The 17,287-nt window shown below is 41.8% G+C and overlaps 1 protein-coding gene across 1 annotated transcript in view; it reads left to right on the top strand.

The window, feature by feature from the left end:
• The first annotated feature begins 2,472 nt into the window (after positions 1–2,472).
• Positions 2,473–17,287, top strand: part of LOC133617228 (high affinity choline transporter 1-like) — a 59,437-nt gene continuing 44,622 nt past the window's right edge. Inside the window, exon 1 of the mRNA XM_061977087.2 lies at positions 2,473–2,750. The gene's annotated coding sequence lies outside the window, so the exon portion shown is untranslated. The remainder of the gene's footprint in view (positions 2,751–17,287) is intronic.

Below are 17,287 nucleotides of genomic sequence, written 5' to 3' on the forward strand. Positions count from 1 at the left end.
TCTTCCTCCACGCCTGCCTCGCCGATGACGTCTTCCTCCACGCCTGCCTCGCCGATGACGTCTTCCTCCACGCCGCCGCCGATGTCATATCCTCGTTTCCGGCGAGACGCACCATGGCGCCAATCACGTCCGCCTTCCCGACAACCAAGATGGTGGCCGTCCCTTGGTCGCCCGCCTCGCCGGCTTCAGCGGCATTCTTCTCGCCGCCGCCATCAGACTCGTCCTCGGTGGATTCGGGGACACTGGGGCCGGCGACCCACCACCAGTTCTCCCCTCCACCCTCCCTTGTTTCGTGAGTATGTTGGACATCTGGAATCTGTCCTTAGGGGGGGGATACTGTTACGGCTCAGGCTCCTGCCAACGCCGCTCATCCGTCTGTACGCACCTCGGGACACGCCCACGGGTGCGCACATCCAGGGACGCGCCGCGCGCGTCCCCGCCCTGCAGCAGCCACCAGCTGCATTCACTCGCTGGCAATCTGCACACCTGCGACTGATCAGGGCGAGATCAATAAAGGACCAGTGGACCCAAGGATCGTCGCGGGAACTTAGTTTTTCTCATGGTGTACCGTAAGCAACAAGCTTTATGCTCTATTTGTGTTTCCTCTCTGTGCCTTGATTTGTCCCTTGTCTTCTCCCGTGTCCCCGCAGTACCCTTCGTCACCTGGAAAGTGAGCTGTGCATCTCACCTTTTTCCCTGGATCTCCCTCTGGACTCTGACTGCCTCTTTCGTTCCTCGACCTCTTGCTCGCCCCTGGATTCTGACGTCTCTCTCTGCCCCCGGATCATCTGCCTGCCCCCTGGACTTCCTCGTATCTCGTTCAACACGTTGGTAACACTCACTTCAGTTAAATTCTACACATAGTCTTACACCACACACACTCTTGTATTTTAGTCACACACTCCATATCTATAGTTTAGTTGTATTGTTTATTATTATTATATATATTTATTATATATAATAAATAAATTGTACATACTGCCCCCTGGTGTCTCTGAGCCGTCACCTCCCCTCAGTAAACATATAGCTCATAAAGATTCAGAGAAAAAAATATATGTATTTTGAATATATAATTTTTGCAGCAAAGCAAGGGTTTAAGACAGGGGTGTCAAACTCATTTTAGATCGAGGGCCACACAGACTGGTAAAATCACGGCATGATAACTTAAAAATAAAGACAACTTCAGATTGTTTTCTTTGTTTAAAAATAGAACAAGCGCATTCTGAAAATGTACAAATCATAATGTTTTTTTGTTTTTTTTACTTACATGTCACGGTAAATAGTATTCTATCTTTATTTGTCATTATTTATACTTTCTGAATAAATTATGCGATAATGTTCATCAGTGAACTCATTGGTTTATTTTAAAAAATAACATCAAAATCAAATTACAGGATGTTACTTATGTAGTTTGCTCATTTTCCTCGTCATGTGGTTTATTTTATTTTACATATGTAGCATAATCTACAAAGATACAAATAATTGCTATTGCGACATCTAATATGTGTAGAACAGCAGTTTTTTTCATTAAAAAATGTAGGCTAAATTTTATACTTAGCAAGCGCATCCCGCGGGCCGTATGTTTGACACCCCTGGTTTAAGAGTTTATACTTAAATTACTATTGGTGTGTGAAAAAGCTTTATATAAATATAATATATTCATTGCTGCTGTGCAGGCTATAAGCTCCAATCCTGACAACTGTTGCTGTAAAATGGATCTAAAAGTTACACCTATACAGTATGCCATATTTGTTGAACGTGAAATGAATTTGTCACGGGAGTGAAAATATGTCATCATTTTTTGTTTTTGTGGCTGCACGCAAACAGGTTTGACTTCACCGGAAGCAAATGAGCTTTGGAATAGCGTAAAATAAAACAACGTTAAAATGTTTTATTTATTTTGTTTAAAATCCCATTTATTCACCGCTGCAGCACAGTTTGATTCCATGTGATTCCCTAGATGCTACATGCACGCCACCATATGGAAAAGAAACAAGGAGGGCTTTGTGGAAGTCTTGAGCAAGAAAGCACACACTCACACACGAGTACACACCAGACGAGAAGGAAGCAACATAGCCGAGGATATGTTATTCCTCCCATAGTTTTACTCATTCAATTTCTTTCGGAGCAGATTTAAAACCTAAAATCGAGAGACCCACCAGAAATGTGTTGTTTGACCCAATTTAAGGCAAAATCTTGAAAACAAATATGATGGCCTAAGTGACCAGCAGAGGGAGAGGTTAAGGAGCTGTAGTGTAGTGTCCCTTCACAGCAGGCCCCATATGGATCGCCCACGTGGGTTGGGCCTCCCACTGCATTGAGAAGCCATCTAAATGGCTATTACTCAGGAGCCTTGGAGTAGCCACCAATCAGCTGGCGTTTTCCCCCCCCCTTTCCACTTTGACGTTTGGCCGGCCCACTTGGTGAGCTTTAAAAGAAAGGCTCGCTGCTTCTGGAGAGGTCCATCCTCCCTCATTGACCGCGTCAAATGAGTGAAACCCAACTTTTAAACTCTCCACAGATTTTTGTTGTTGTTGTTTCTACACCTCCTTAAAGACAAAAAAAACCATTTGATTTTATTTTTATTTTGTAAGAGAAAAGTAATTGACCAAGCCCATTTTGTTTCCTTGTTTTGCCATAGTCTTTTGGCAGAGTGAGCACCATTCCTGGTGGGTCTACATATTTTATATTTTTTTACCCCCTGAACTGACTAAATCATCTGGTGTATATCACTTTCATCCACATTTCAGGTAAGTATCATATTGTGTTTGTTGAATTAGCCCCTCATATTTTTAGGTTTTGGTTTGATTGTATGCAGATTTATTGGATGAACTTTAAAGATAATGGATGCATGCGTACTTGACATTTCTTTTCAAATTGGGATTAGACACATACCTAATTTGGAAAAACCAAATACATTTCCAACCAAGGGTCTAGCTGTGCTGCTTCATGAGGCTGACTAAAACCAAAGCACAAACGATCTAAACCCTTAAAACATAAATTATTTGTGTGTTTGATTTGTACAACATAAAATATGGTAGGGTTACCTAAACACTGTTATATACTCAAAAGGATTTTACTTAAAACATACAAAGTCACCACATCTTAACAGGCCACTGAAGTTAATTTGGTTAGTGATACAATATTATTCAAAGTGAACTTACATGTATCTGCAAATCAGTGAGTCCCACTACTAAAAAGCGGTGCTAAACAATTAAGCTCAGAACTATAGAAACATAATGGTTGATTTCTGATACATTGATAACCAATTACATAGAAGCAGCCAGGTCATGCTTTATGTAAAAAAGTGCTTCATTTAAAATAGTGCATGCCTTGAATATAGTTAAGCTTACATTACTCACGACTTATGCAGGCTCAAGGGATAATTGCAAGAAAAAACAGTTAATCAAGTGGGACGGTATAGCTCGGTTGGTAGAGTGGCCGTGCCAGCAACTTGAGGGTTGCAGGTTCGATCCCCGCTTCCGCCATCCAAGTCCCTGCCATTGTGTCCTTGGGCAAGACACTTTACCCACCTGCTCCCAGTGCCACCCACACTGGTTTAAATCTAACTTAGATATTGGGTTTCACTATGTAAAGTGCTTTGAGTCACTTGAGAAAAAGCGCTATGTAAATGTAATTCACTTCACTATCTAATTGTAGCCTAATAGTGTTTTGTGTTATTTTTAAGGCACACAATCGTTCTAGTGAGTCTCCCCCTGGTGTACATTTGTTGTCTTTGTATTGTCAATTTAGTGCTACTGATGCAGTTCCCTGTAATTTGAATAATGGAGATTACACTATGCAAATAAAAGTACCAATTTGGAAAAAAACAAAAACCTAAATGTAGTATTAACTGTATTAGTGGTGTTTGTGTTTTTGTCACAAAAGTGCCATGTTTGTAATTCCTGCAGCAAATATGTTTTTTTCATAGCAGTACACTTTCATGATCTGACTGACATATTTTATTTACCTGGTCCTCTTTATCAATAACATAGTCCCTGAGGTGTTCTACTTGGTTCTGATCCAGTTATTTAATACTTGATGGAAGCTGCTTTAAAAACAATTAGGAGGAAAGAATGAGTGATAATATTATGGATGGTTTGCATATACTGTAAATACTCTCCACTTTCTTAGTGGGTCTTCTGTTTATTCTTTCTAAAATAAAACAATATTCTTCTGTTTAAATTGATATTTGACAGTCCGTCTTTGTAAATATGCATGTACAGAATTCAGTGAAAGTCAATATTTACATACAATTTGGGTGCTAGTGGATAATAACCTATCAAAAAGCAGGAGATTGAATGGGCGGGGATGGAGAAGTGGTGGGCAGCGGAAAAGTACTGGAAGGCAGGGTAATGGAGACCTGTGGCTAGGGAGGAAGGTATTCATAGACAGTATTAGCTGGGCTCTGCCAAGTCACACGTTTGCACCTGTATCAAAGAACATGCCTTATTTTGACAGATAGTGTCCTCATGTCGAAAGCCGCTCAGGTTACATAGGCGATAAATAAAACCTTTGCCAGTTTGCTGCCAGCCAAACACCACCAAAGGTTACATTGAGCCCTCTGATGCAACGACTTCAAATGTCAGTAGGGGACGTCAAACATGCAGTGTGTTTACTTCAACTGTACATATTTACAATTGGTGTCACTGTGTGGAACGTAAGACCCTAAATCTATCGAGACTCTGTAAAGAACAGTATATCTGCACACCACCCATGTTTATATTTGTATATATTAAAGAGTTAGGTTTTTGTCTAATGACTTGGGATGTTTATATTATTGTCTTTTTGGCACCTTAAAATTAAATGAAAATAACTCTAGTAACTGTACGTCATCTTAATTACTGCATATTTCTATTAATAACATCAGTTCCAACCCCGAACTTTCAGCATCTGTTAGTTTCCTGCAATGCACTCTTGTTGAGTTATGGAAAGTTACCAAGTGCTGCGTAAGCAAGTTGCTGATGTAAAGAATGTAAGTCGCTTATGTTAAGAGTGACAGCTCATTACACTGTTATGTGATTATTGTTTTAATCATTAAACTATTAATTAATATTAGTTACTCGCTAATAGAAATTAGTAATAGCTGGGTTATTTTCCAGACATGGTTTACAAATGTAACTATTTGGTTTAGTGGTTAAGTTTACTTGGGAACAGCATGTGGTCACTATGCTCTTGCACTTGCAGCTTTACATTAAATTACATTATCGCATGGGTTTCTATCATTGTTTTTACTTAAATACAGACATTTTTCCCACTAAGATCAGTTATGATTAATGATATTTGAAATGACTTAATTGTCAAATTTGCATGATGTCATACATACACGTGAGTATATATGCATATACATATACAAACATATATATACATATACATATATACATATATACACACACATACATATATATATACACATACACATACACATACACATATATATATACACATACACATATATATATATACATATATACATATGTATACATACAAACATACATACATACATACATACATACATACATACATACATACATACATACATACATACATACATACATACATACAGAGAGAGAGAGGAGAGAGTACAGGTCAAAAGTTTGGACACACCTTCTTATTTAATGCATTTTCTTTATTTTAATAACTATTTACATTGTAGATTGTCACTGAAGGCATCACAACTATGAATGAACACATGTGGAGTTATGCACTTAAGAAAAAGAGGTGAAATAACTGAAAACATGTTTTGTATTCTAATTTCTTCAAAATAGCCACCATTTGCTCTGATTACTTTTTCGCACACTCTTGGCATTCTCTCAATGAGTTTCAATAGGTAGTCACCTGAAACGGTTTTCACTTTACAGGGGTGCTTGAAGCTCATCGAGAGAATGCCACGAGTGTGCAAAGCAGTAGTCAGAGCAAATGGTGGCTATTTTGAAGAAACTAGAATATAAAACATGTTTTCCGTTATTTCACAGGTTTTTGTTAAGTCCATAACTCCACGTGTTCATTCATAGTTTTAATGCCTTCAGTGACAATCTACAATGTAAATAGTCATGAAAATAAAGAAAACGGATTGAATGAGAAGAAAATGTGTGCAAACTTTTGGCCTATAGTTATTCTATACAACATTAGCACTCTGTTTTTTTTAGGAATTTGCTGCAAAAATGAATGTCTCCCATGTTAATAGGATAATAATACACAAGGTCTATTTTATTTTAACAATTTCAGGCAACTTATTTGTTAATTATGTTAATTCTCTGCCCAAACAAAAAGAAAAACCTAAATGAGTGGCGTCTTGCACTACCCAATGTTACATGAGTATATCCAGCCTCACTGAGGAATGGCAGATGATTCATTATCGCTGGCCAGGTCCAGATCCTAACGAAGGAATCCAGGCCACACTTAAATATTGTAATATAATATTATTGTTTCAAGCTTTACAAGTAAATACTCTTGAACTATATATCCGCAAATCCCAAATATTACTACAGTAAATAAGTAATTATTGTGAACCCAAACTATGTGTTTAAATCAGGGCATGGGTTTAAATATGGCGAAAGTCCATGGTCATCGATTGTATAAATGAATGTGTTAAGTTTTAAGTATATTATGTTGTGTTGACTATGAACATTTGCAATTGTTTTGATGTTCTGGACTTTGTGTCGTCTGGTGTATCCTTTCAAATGCTTTTTTACAAGCTGATAAAAAATACCAGCAGCCCAAATGGGAATTCTACCAATTAACCCTGTGTGAAAGGACTCTTTCCTCCGGGTTCTTCTGGACCAACAAGACACCGTCACACCCCTCGGATGCAGAGTTACAATAGTCTTTTATTTTGTCTTTATAAAGTTTTTGCGCTTTTCAGCCGCCTTCCACTCAGGTGCTTTTCGGCAGTCTTTCAGCCTCCCACTCCCTCCTCAGTCTCGAAGCGTCGAACCTCGTAATTTTTCACACGGCAAGTGGGTGAGGTCACCCACTTGCCGCGTGACCTCAAAAGGTCCTTGCCACTTCGCAAGTAATTTGGAGCTAGAGGTTGGAAGCAATACAAGCACTTTTTCTCCCGGTGAAAATTTTCGTAGCTGGGTCCCCTTGTTATACGCGCGCTGCTGACGCTCCTGAGCGATGAGCAAATTCTCGCGTGACAAGTGCCCCAAAACAGGTATCCACTCACCTGTCAGCTGAATAATTGCCGGGCTCCTGCACACACACACACACACATACATATATATATATATATATATATGTATCCATTTTCTACCGCTTGTCCCTCACGGGGTTGCCGTGGGTGCTGCAGCCTATCTCAGCTGCATTCGGGCGGAAGGCAAACACACACACACACACACACACACACACACACACACACACACACACACACACACACACACACACACACACACACATACATATATATTAGGGCTGCAACAACTAATCAATTAAATCGATTAAAATTGATTATAAAAATAGTTGGCGATTAATTTAGTCATCGATTCGTTGGATCTATGCTAGGCGCAGAGGCAATTTATTTTTATTTTTTTTTATTTTTTTGTAATTATTTTTTATAAACCTTTATTTATAAACAGCAACACGTACAAACAGCTGAGAAACAATTATCAAAATAAGTATGGTGCCAGTATGCTGGGGTTTTTTTCAATAAAATACTGGAAAGGATAGAAATGTAGTTTGACTCTTTTATCCGATTATTAATAAATTAATCAAAGGAATAATCGACAGATTAATCAACTATCAAATTAATCGTTAGTTGCAGCCCATATATATATATATATATATATATATATATATATATATATATATATATATATATATATATATATATATATATATATATATATATATATATATATATATATATAAGGGCTGTAAACATTAATTCATTACGCATAAAAAAAAATATCACTGTTAAGGTTTCACCAAAGGGGAGGACGGCTCAGACACCAGGGAGCAGTATCTACAAATATTTATTATATATATAATATATATATACACAGGGCAGCACGGTGGAAGAGGGGTTAGTGCGTCTGCCTCACAATACGAAGGTGCTGAGTAGTCTGGGGTTCAATCCCAGGCTCGGGATCTTTCTGTTTGGAGTTTGCATGTTCTCCCCGTGACTGCGTGGGTTCCCTCCGGGTACTCCGGCTTCCTCCCACCTCCAAAGACATGCACCTGGGGATAGGTTGATTGGCAACACTAAATTGGCCCTAGTGTGTGAATGTGAGTGTGAATGTTGTCTGTCCATCTGTGTTGGCCCTGTGATGAGGTGGCGACTTGTCCAGGGTGTACCCCGCCTTCCGCCCGATTGTAGCTGAAGGGAATAAGCGGTATAAAATGGATGGATGGATATATATACACACAATAATAAAACAATATTAATATAAACTAAGGAAATGGACTGTGATCTAGATCCAAGAGTGTGTATGGTGTAAGACTATGTGTTGTATTTAACTGGAGGGTTTTACCGCAAAATGTTGGTGAGAGCGAAAGAACACGAAGTCCATGGGGCAGGCAGGTGATCCGGGCCGAGAGAGAAGCGTCAGAGTCCAGGGGCAAGCGAGGAGTCAAGAAACGAGGGAGGCAGTCAAAATCCAGGGCAACGGAAGGAAAACACTGCTCAAACACAGGAAAAGACAAAGGACACATCAAGCCATGGCGAGGAAACAAACAAATAGAGCATAAAGCTTAAGGTTCACCATATGAGAACTAAGTTCCCGCGCCGATCATAGGGTCCACTGGTCCTTTTATCCAGCTCGCCCTCATCAGTACCAGGTGTGCAGATCGCCGGTGAGTGATTGCAGCTGGCGGGTGCTGCAGGGCGGAGAGTCCCTGGATGTGCACGCCCGTGGGCGTGTCCCGAGGTGAGCCCAGACGGATGAGCTGCATTGGCAGGAGTCTGAGCCATAACAATCACCTTAGCATAAATAAATTAAGATTATTTACAGGCAGTGATCAAGTCACACACACACACACACACACACACACACACACACACACACACACACACACACACACACACACACACACACGCACACACACACACACACACACACGTGTGTATATTGTATACACTTTGTGTATAAACACAAAGTGTATACAATATACTGTATATATATATACACAGTTCTGAAGTACATATACATATAAAATATACCGTATTTTCTCGACTATAGCGTAGGATATATAAGCCGAAACCACTATATGTTAAAAGAAAAAACATGTTTCCATATACGAGCCACACCGGACATAAGCCGCAGATATATACGTTGCGACATGAGTTATTTACAGCGTAAGATTCTGTAAATGTTTATGTATCACAAAGTTGACATTCAATAGTTTCTAAACGGTGCTTGTAACACGGCAGTAAAACAGCTAATCAAACAAATCAGAAGTCATCGTCATTGGACCCACTAGCTCTTCAAACAGCTAAGCAGACTCAATAACTCCACGGTGAAGTTTTGGTGAGTTTACTGTGGAATTTGTAAAACTGATACAATACAAACAGAATCCCATTGTAAGTTAATACTCTATTAACACAGACACTTGTAAACTAATGCCAACCACGCTAGCTTCATTACATTACCATAGCATGTACAAATATGCTTAAAAACACTCCTACAGACATCACACATGGGACGGTTATATAAACATTTTTAGTTATACTGTAAAATTTACAAATGTTGCTTAGAAAGATGAATGAAAAATCCATTAGAGTAGAAACGCTTTGTGCAATGAAAAGATTGAGTAGCACTCAAAAAAGGACTACCGATAAATGAAAGGACACTGCACCACCTGCAGTAAGCAAATTCGTCCAAAAGATGGCACCATAGCACAAACAGTAAAACACCCTGTCAGTGTTTTTTCTTGTTTTTTTTTTATACGATTAAAAATCCATAATTTAGCCACTCCGTTTTAAAAGTAGAGGCTTATAGTCCAAAAATTGCGGTGTGTGTAATGTAATTAAATCAGCATCTAAACAATCTGGAGTGTCTCGCCATCCGGTGGCGAGGCACTCCGTTGCAATGGAATCGTAATCCACCTCACCCACTTGCCGCGTGACCTCAAAAGGCCCTTGCCACTTTGCAAGTAATTTGGAGCTAGAGGTTGAAAGCAATACAAGCACTTTTTCTCCCTGTGAAAATGTTCGTAGCTGGGTCCCCTTGTTATACGCGCGCTGCTGACGCTCCAGAGCGCGGAGCAAATTCTCGCGTGACAAGTGCCCCACAGTGTGGAGTTTTGCTCGCATGTCCATGGTGAGGTATCCACCCTAACCCTGCTTAATGGCCGGCTCCTGCACACACCCTGCCCGCAGGGAACGCGTGGACCACGGCCCTTCCATACCCTGCTATTATGTAACCATAATAAGCATTTTTACATCCTTGCATAAAAAAAATAAATGAATAAAAATAAATAAATAAATGAGCTGCCACCTTACCGTGGTAGAGGAATTTGCGTGTCCCAATGATCCGAGGAGCTATGTTGTCCGGGGGCTTTCATGCTCCCTGGTAGGGTCTCCCAAGACAAACAGGTCCTAGGTGAGGGATCAGACAAAGAGCAGCTCGAAGACTTCTATGGGAATGAAACAACAAAGACTCAGATTTCCCTCGCCCGGAAACGGGTCACCGTGGTCCCCCTCTGGAGCCAGGCCCGGAGTTGGGGCACGATGGCGAGTGCCTGGGGCGCCCGGCCGGGCACAGCCCGAAGAGGCAACGTGGGTCACCCCTCCAATGGGCTCACCACTCATGGGAGGGGCCGAAGAGGTCGGGTGCATTGTGAGCTGGGCGGCAGCCAAAGGCAGGGCACTTGGCGGTCCGATCCTCGGCTACATAAGCTAGCTCTTGGGACGTGTAACGTCACCTCGCTGGGGGGGAAGGAGCCTGAGCTAGTGCGCGAGGTAGAGAAGTTCCGGCTAGATACAGTCGGACTCACCTCGACGCACAGCAAGGGCTCTGGAACCAGTTCTCTCGAGAGGGGATGGACTCTCTTCCACACTGGCGTTGCACGCAGTTAGAGGCGACAAGCTGGGGTAGCAATTCTTGTTGTCCCCGGCTCAAAGCCTGCACGTTGGAGTTCAACCCAGTGGACGAGAGGGTAGCCTCCCACCGCCTTCGGGTGGGGGGATGTGTCCTGACTGTTGTTTGTGCTTACGCACCAAACAGCAGTTCAGAGTACCCACCCTTTTTGGGGGTACTGGAAAGTGCTCCCCCGGGTGATTCCCTTGTCCTACTGGGTGACTTCAACGCTCATGTTGGCAACGACAGTGAAACCTGGAGAAGCGTGATTGGGAAGAATGGCCGCCCGGATCTGAACCCGAGTGGTGTTTTGTTATTGGACTTTTGTGCTCGTCACAGATTGTCCATGACAAACACCATGTTCAAACATAAGGGTATCCATATGTGCACTTGGCACCAGGACACCCTAGGCCGCAGTTCCATGATCGACTTTGTAGTTGTGTCATCGGATTTGCAGCTTCATGTTTTGGACACTCGGGTGAAGAGAGGGGCAGAGCTTTCTACCAATCACTACCTGGTGGTGAGTTGGCTGCGATGGTGGGGGAGGATGCCGGACAGACCTGGCAGGCCCAAACGCATTGTGAGGGTCTGCCGGGAATGTCTGGCAGAGTCTCCTGTCAGAGAGAGTTTCAATTCCCACCTCCGGAAGAACTTTGAACATGTCACGAGGGAGGTGCTGGACATTGAGTCCGAGTGGACCATGTTCCGCACCTCTATTGTCAAGGCGGATGATTGGAGCTGTGGCCGCAAGGTAGTTGGTGCCTGTCGTGGCGGTAATCCTAGAACCCGTTGGTGGACACCGGCGGTGAGGGATGCAGTCAAGTTGAAGAAGGAGTCCTATCGGGTTCTTTTGGCTCATAGGACTCCGGAGGCAGCGGACAGGTACCGACAGGCCAAGCGGTGTGCGGCTTCAGCGGTCGCGGAGGCAAAAACTCGGACATGGGAGGAGTTCGGGGAAGCCATGGAAAACAACTTCCGGATGGCTTCGAAGCGATTCTGGACCACCATCCAAATCCTCAGGAGGGTGAAGCAGTGCACTGTCAACACCGTGTATAATAAATGATAAATGGGTTGTACTTGTATAGCGCTTTTCTACCTTCAAGGTACTCAAAGCGCTTTGACACTACTTCCACATTTACCCATTCACACACACATTCACACACTGATGGAGGGAGCTGCCATGCAAGGCGCTAACCAGCACCCATCAGGAGCAAGGGTGAAGTGTCTTGCTCAGGACACAACGGACATGACGAGGTTGGTACTAGGTGGGGATTGAACCAGGGACCCTCGGGTCGCGCACGGCCACTCTCCCACTGTGCCACGCCGTCCCTATGGTGCGGATAAGACCTCCTCAATCCCCCCAACACGTCTTCCTATGAGGAAGCAGTGCCTGGGGAATCTGTGGTGTGGTCTCCTATTTCTGGGGATGAGGTTGCTGAGGTAGTTAAAAAGCTCCTCGGTGGCAAGGCCCCGGGGGTGGATGAGATCCGCCCGGAGTTCCTGAAAGACTCTGGATGCTGTGGGGCTGTCTTGGTTGACAAGACTCGGGGGCGGTACCTCTGGATTGGCAGACCGGGGTGGTGGTTCCTCTCTTTAAGAAGGGGAACCGGAGGGTGTGTTCCAACTATCGTGGGATCACACTCCTCAGCCTTCCCGGTAAGGTCTATTCAGGTGTACTGGAGAGGAGGCTACGCCGGATAGTCGAACCTCGGATTCAGGAGGAACAGTGTGGTTTTCGTCCTGGTCGTGAAACTGTGGACCAGCTCTATACTCTCGGCAGGGTCCTTGAGGGTGCATGGGAGTTTGCCCAACCAGTCTACATGTGCTTTGTGGACTTGGAGAAGGCATTCGACCGTGTACCCCGGGAAGTCCTGTGGGGAGTGCTCAGAGAGTATGGGGTAACGGACTGTCTTATTGTGGCAGTTCGCTCCCTGTATAATCAGTGTCAGAGCTTGGTCCGCATTGGAAGAAGATGGATGGATGGATGGATATATATGTATATATATGTATATATATATATATATATATATATATATATATATATATATATATATATATATATATATATACAGTTCTGAAGTTCATATACATATAAAATATACTGTATTTTCTCGACTATAGAGTAGGATATATAAGCCAAACCCACTAAATGTTAAAATAAAAAACATGTTTCCATATACGAGCCACACCGGACTATAAGCCGCAGATATATACGTTGCGACATGAGTTATTTACAGCGTAAGATGCTATAATTGTTTATGTATCACAAAGTTTACATTTAATAGTTTCTAAACGGTGCCTGTAACACACCTACTGCATTGTTTGTCAGTGTAGAACAGGCGTGATGGTTGTTTTTTTGTGGGGTGGGGATATTGCACGGACCCAGTTTAGAGAGATGCTTCTGTAAGTACAGTCAAGCTTATTTTTTACCACAGACTGCATTTTCGTAAACTGTATATTTGATGTTTAAATTGTTTTGCTATGATCCAGCGAAGTCCGGCAGATGTGGCATTTGGTTTACCAGTTTCAATTGCAAATTGCTTAATAATCCTATAAAACGAAGTAAGACATTACATTATCTCCGTCATCTGGGCGCCAAAGTACACTTCTTGCAGGAGACTCATCTTAAGCCTTCTGATCACTTGAGGCTGAGGAGAAGATATAGATAGGACAGACTTACCACATTTCATTTTCGGGCAAATCTAGGGAAGTTGCTATTTTGCTACATAAATTTGTTTCTTTTGTACACTTGAATAGTATTTCAGATCCTGATGGGAGGTATGTTACCGTCACTGGCCAAATTGAAAACCCCCCAGTAGGTCTCGTAAATGTTTATGCTCCCAACTATGACGATGACACCTTTTGAAATGTCTTTTTCTGAATCTCCCTGACATGTCAATGTAATATTTAATGCCAGGAGGAGACTTTAAGATTTTGGCTTTATCCCCAGCTTGATTGCTAATCACCAAAAACTCGGCCATTATCAAGGTCTGCTAAGGCAGTGGTGCCCAACCACTGACCGATTGGTACCGGGCCGCACAGGAAATAAAAAATAAAATAAAATAAATAACCTTTTTTTTTTTTTTTTTTTTAAATTAAATCAACATAAAAAACACAATATATACATTATATATCAATATAGATCAATACAGTCTGCAGGGATACAGTCCGTAAGCACACACGTTTGTATTTCTTTATGAAAAAATAAAAAATAAAAAATAAAAGTGGGACAAATTTTCAAGCGTTGACCGGTCCGCAGCTAAAAAAAGGTTGGGGACCACTGTGCTAAGGTGTTTCATTGTGATAAAGCTGTTAACCTATTAGCTCATCAACCACACCAGATATCAGCATCCCATTTATGTGCAGCCCTTTGAGACACTTGTGATTTAGGGCTATATAAATAAACATTGATTGATTGATTGAATCTGCAGAATCAATCAATCTGATTCAGGTATACAGGTAAAAGCCAGTAAATTAGAATATTTTGAAAAACTTGATTTATTTCAGTAATTGCATTCAAAAGGTGTAACTTGTACATTATATTTATTCATTGCACACAGACTGATGCATTCAAATGTTTATTTCATTTAATTTTGATGATTTGAAGTGGCAACAAATGAAAATCCAAAATTCCGTGTGTCACAAAATTAGAATATTACTTAAGGCTAATACAAAAAAGGGATTTTTAGAAATGTTGGCCAACTGAAAAGTATGAAAATGAAAAATATGAGCATGTACAATACTCAATACTTGGTTGGAGCTCCTTTTGCCTCAATTACTGCGTTAATGCGGCGTGGCATGGAGTCGATGAGTTTCTGGCACTGCTCAGGTGTTATGAGAGCCCAGGTTTCTCTGATAGTGGCCTTCAACTCTTCTGCGTTTTTGGGTCTGGCATTCTGCATCTTCCTTTTCACAATACCCCACAGATTTTCTATGGGGCTAAGGTCAGGGGAGTTGGCGGGCCAATTTAGAACAGAAATACCATGGTCTGTAAACCAGGCACGGGTAGATTTTGCGCTGTGTGCAGGCGCCAAGTCCTGTTGGAACTTGAAATCTCCATCTCCATAGAGCAGGTCAGCAACAGGAAGCATGAAGTGCTCTAAAACTTGCTGGTAGACGGCTGCGTTGACCCTGGATCTCAGGAAACAGAGTGGACCGACACCAGCAGATGACATGGCACCCCAAACCATCACCCAACCATGCAAATGTTGCATTTCCTTTGGAAATCGAGGTCCCAGAGTCTGGAGGAAGACAGGAGAGGCACAGGATCCACGTTGCCTGAAGTCTAGTGTAAAGTTTCCACCATCAGTGATGGTTTGGGGTGCCATGTCATCTGCTGGTGTCGGTCCACTCTGTTTCCTGAGATCCAGGGTCAACGCAGCCGTCTACCAGCAAGTTTTAGAGCACTTCATGCTTCCTGCTGCTGACCTGCTCTATGGAGATGGAGATTTCAAGTTCCAACAGGACTTGGCGCCTGCACACAGTGCAAAATCTACCCGTGCCTGGTTTACGGACCATGGTATTTCTGTTCTAAATTGGCCCGCCAACTCCCCTGACCTTAGCCCCATAGAAAATCTGTGGGGTATTGTGAAAAGGAAGATGCAGAATGCCAGACCCAAAAACGCAGAAGAGTTGAAGGCCACTATCAGAGAAACCTGGGCTCTCATAACACCTGAGCAGTGCCAGAAACTCATCGACTCCATGCCACGCCGCATTAACGCAGTAATTGAGGCAAAAGGAGCTCCAACCAAGTATTGAGTATTGTACATGCTCATATTTTTCATTTTCATACTTTTCAGTTGGCCAACATTTCTAAAAATCTCTTTTTTGTATTAGCCTTAAGTAATATTCTAATTTTGTGACACACGGAATTTTGGATTTTCATTTGTTGCCACTTCAAATCATCAAAATTAAATGAAATAAACATTTGAATGCATCAGTCTGTGTGCAATGAATACATATAATGTACAAGTTACACCTTTTGAATGCAATTACTGAAATAAATCAAGTTTTTCAAAATATTCTAATTTACTGGCTTTTACCTGTATTTACGGATGATCTTGAGAGCAATAATATATTTAGGAATTCTTATGCGTCCCTCTACTCATCTTCTCACTGTTCTACTCCTGAGCTTGAAATTTTTTCAAATCAGGACATCAGCTCGGTTGATCAGTCTGAGTTAGAGAGACCAATTACGGCTGCGAAATTAAATGTTATCACTACTAAACGGAAAATTCCCAGAATTTGGTATGAACTAGCCACTCTATTATTGAACATGTACAATGAATCGTTAGAATCTGGCCGCCTCCCGCAAACGCTCAACGAAGCTTTAATTTCTCTCCTCCTGAAAAAAGGCAAGGACCTTTTGTCGTGCACTTCTTATCGCCCTAATTAGTCTGTTAAATGTAGACTTTAAATAATTATCTTAACTGCTGGCTTCACGTCTGGATACCATTCTCCCTTCTATTGTATTGGTTCATCTGGAATAGGCACTCCTTTTCTAGTCTTAAAAATCTTTTCATTATATTGTATAATGTGCCTGCTCTTCACACTAAAGAAGCAGTGATATCTGTGGATGTCAAAAAAGGCATTTAACTAAGTGGGGTGGGATTATCTCTTTTATGTCTTGGAGAGATTCGGCTTCAAAGATTAAGCTCCTATATTTATCTCCTGAGGCCTCGGTCAGGACAAATACTACTTAATTTCGCCTTTACCATTCCACACGGCGGGGCACTCCGCTGAGCCCATTGCTTTTTGCTCTGGTCATTGAGCCTCTGTCATTAGCGCTTTGTATCAACCTGCTTATTACGGGCATATGTAGACACAATGTGCAAGTGAAAGTCTCAGATTACCTCCTTCTGTATGTCTTAGACATCTACGTCTTGATCCCGACTGCCTTTTGGAAATGTGTTTGGCTGCAAATTGTTTGGCTGCAAATTGAACTTGGGTGAAAGTGAATTTCTGCTGTTAAGAAATGATCTCTGCACAATTTTCCATTTAAAATTGCCTCACAAAGTTTCACACTAAGCTTCCAGTTCACACATACGCTTGCAGAGCTTTATAAAGCCAACTTTGTCCCGCTGTTGTCCAGAATCCATGGAGATTTTGATCGCTTGCCCTTACTTAATTTATCTACAACGGCTCCTGTCAACTCTGTTAAAATTAATGTTTTTCCACGATGATCCTATTTGTTCCCATGCATACCACTTTTTCTCCTTCAGTCCTTCTTTCGTAAATTAGATAGTCAGATTTTATTTCGTAAATTA

Source organism: Nerophis lumbriciformis, linkage group LG16, assembly GCF_033978685.3.
Source record: "Nerophis lumbriciformis linkage group LG16, RoL_Nlum_v2.1, whole genome shotgun sequence".
Classification (NCBI taxonomy): domain Eukaryota; kingdom Metazoa; phylum Chordata; class Actinopteri; order Syngnathiformes; family Syngnathidae; genus Nerophis; species Nerophis lumbriciformis.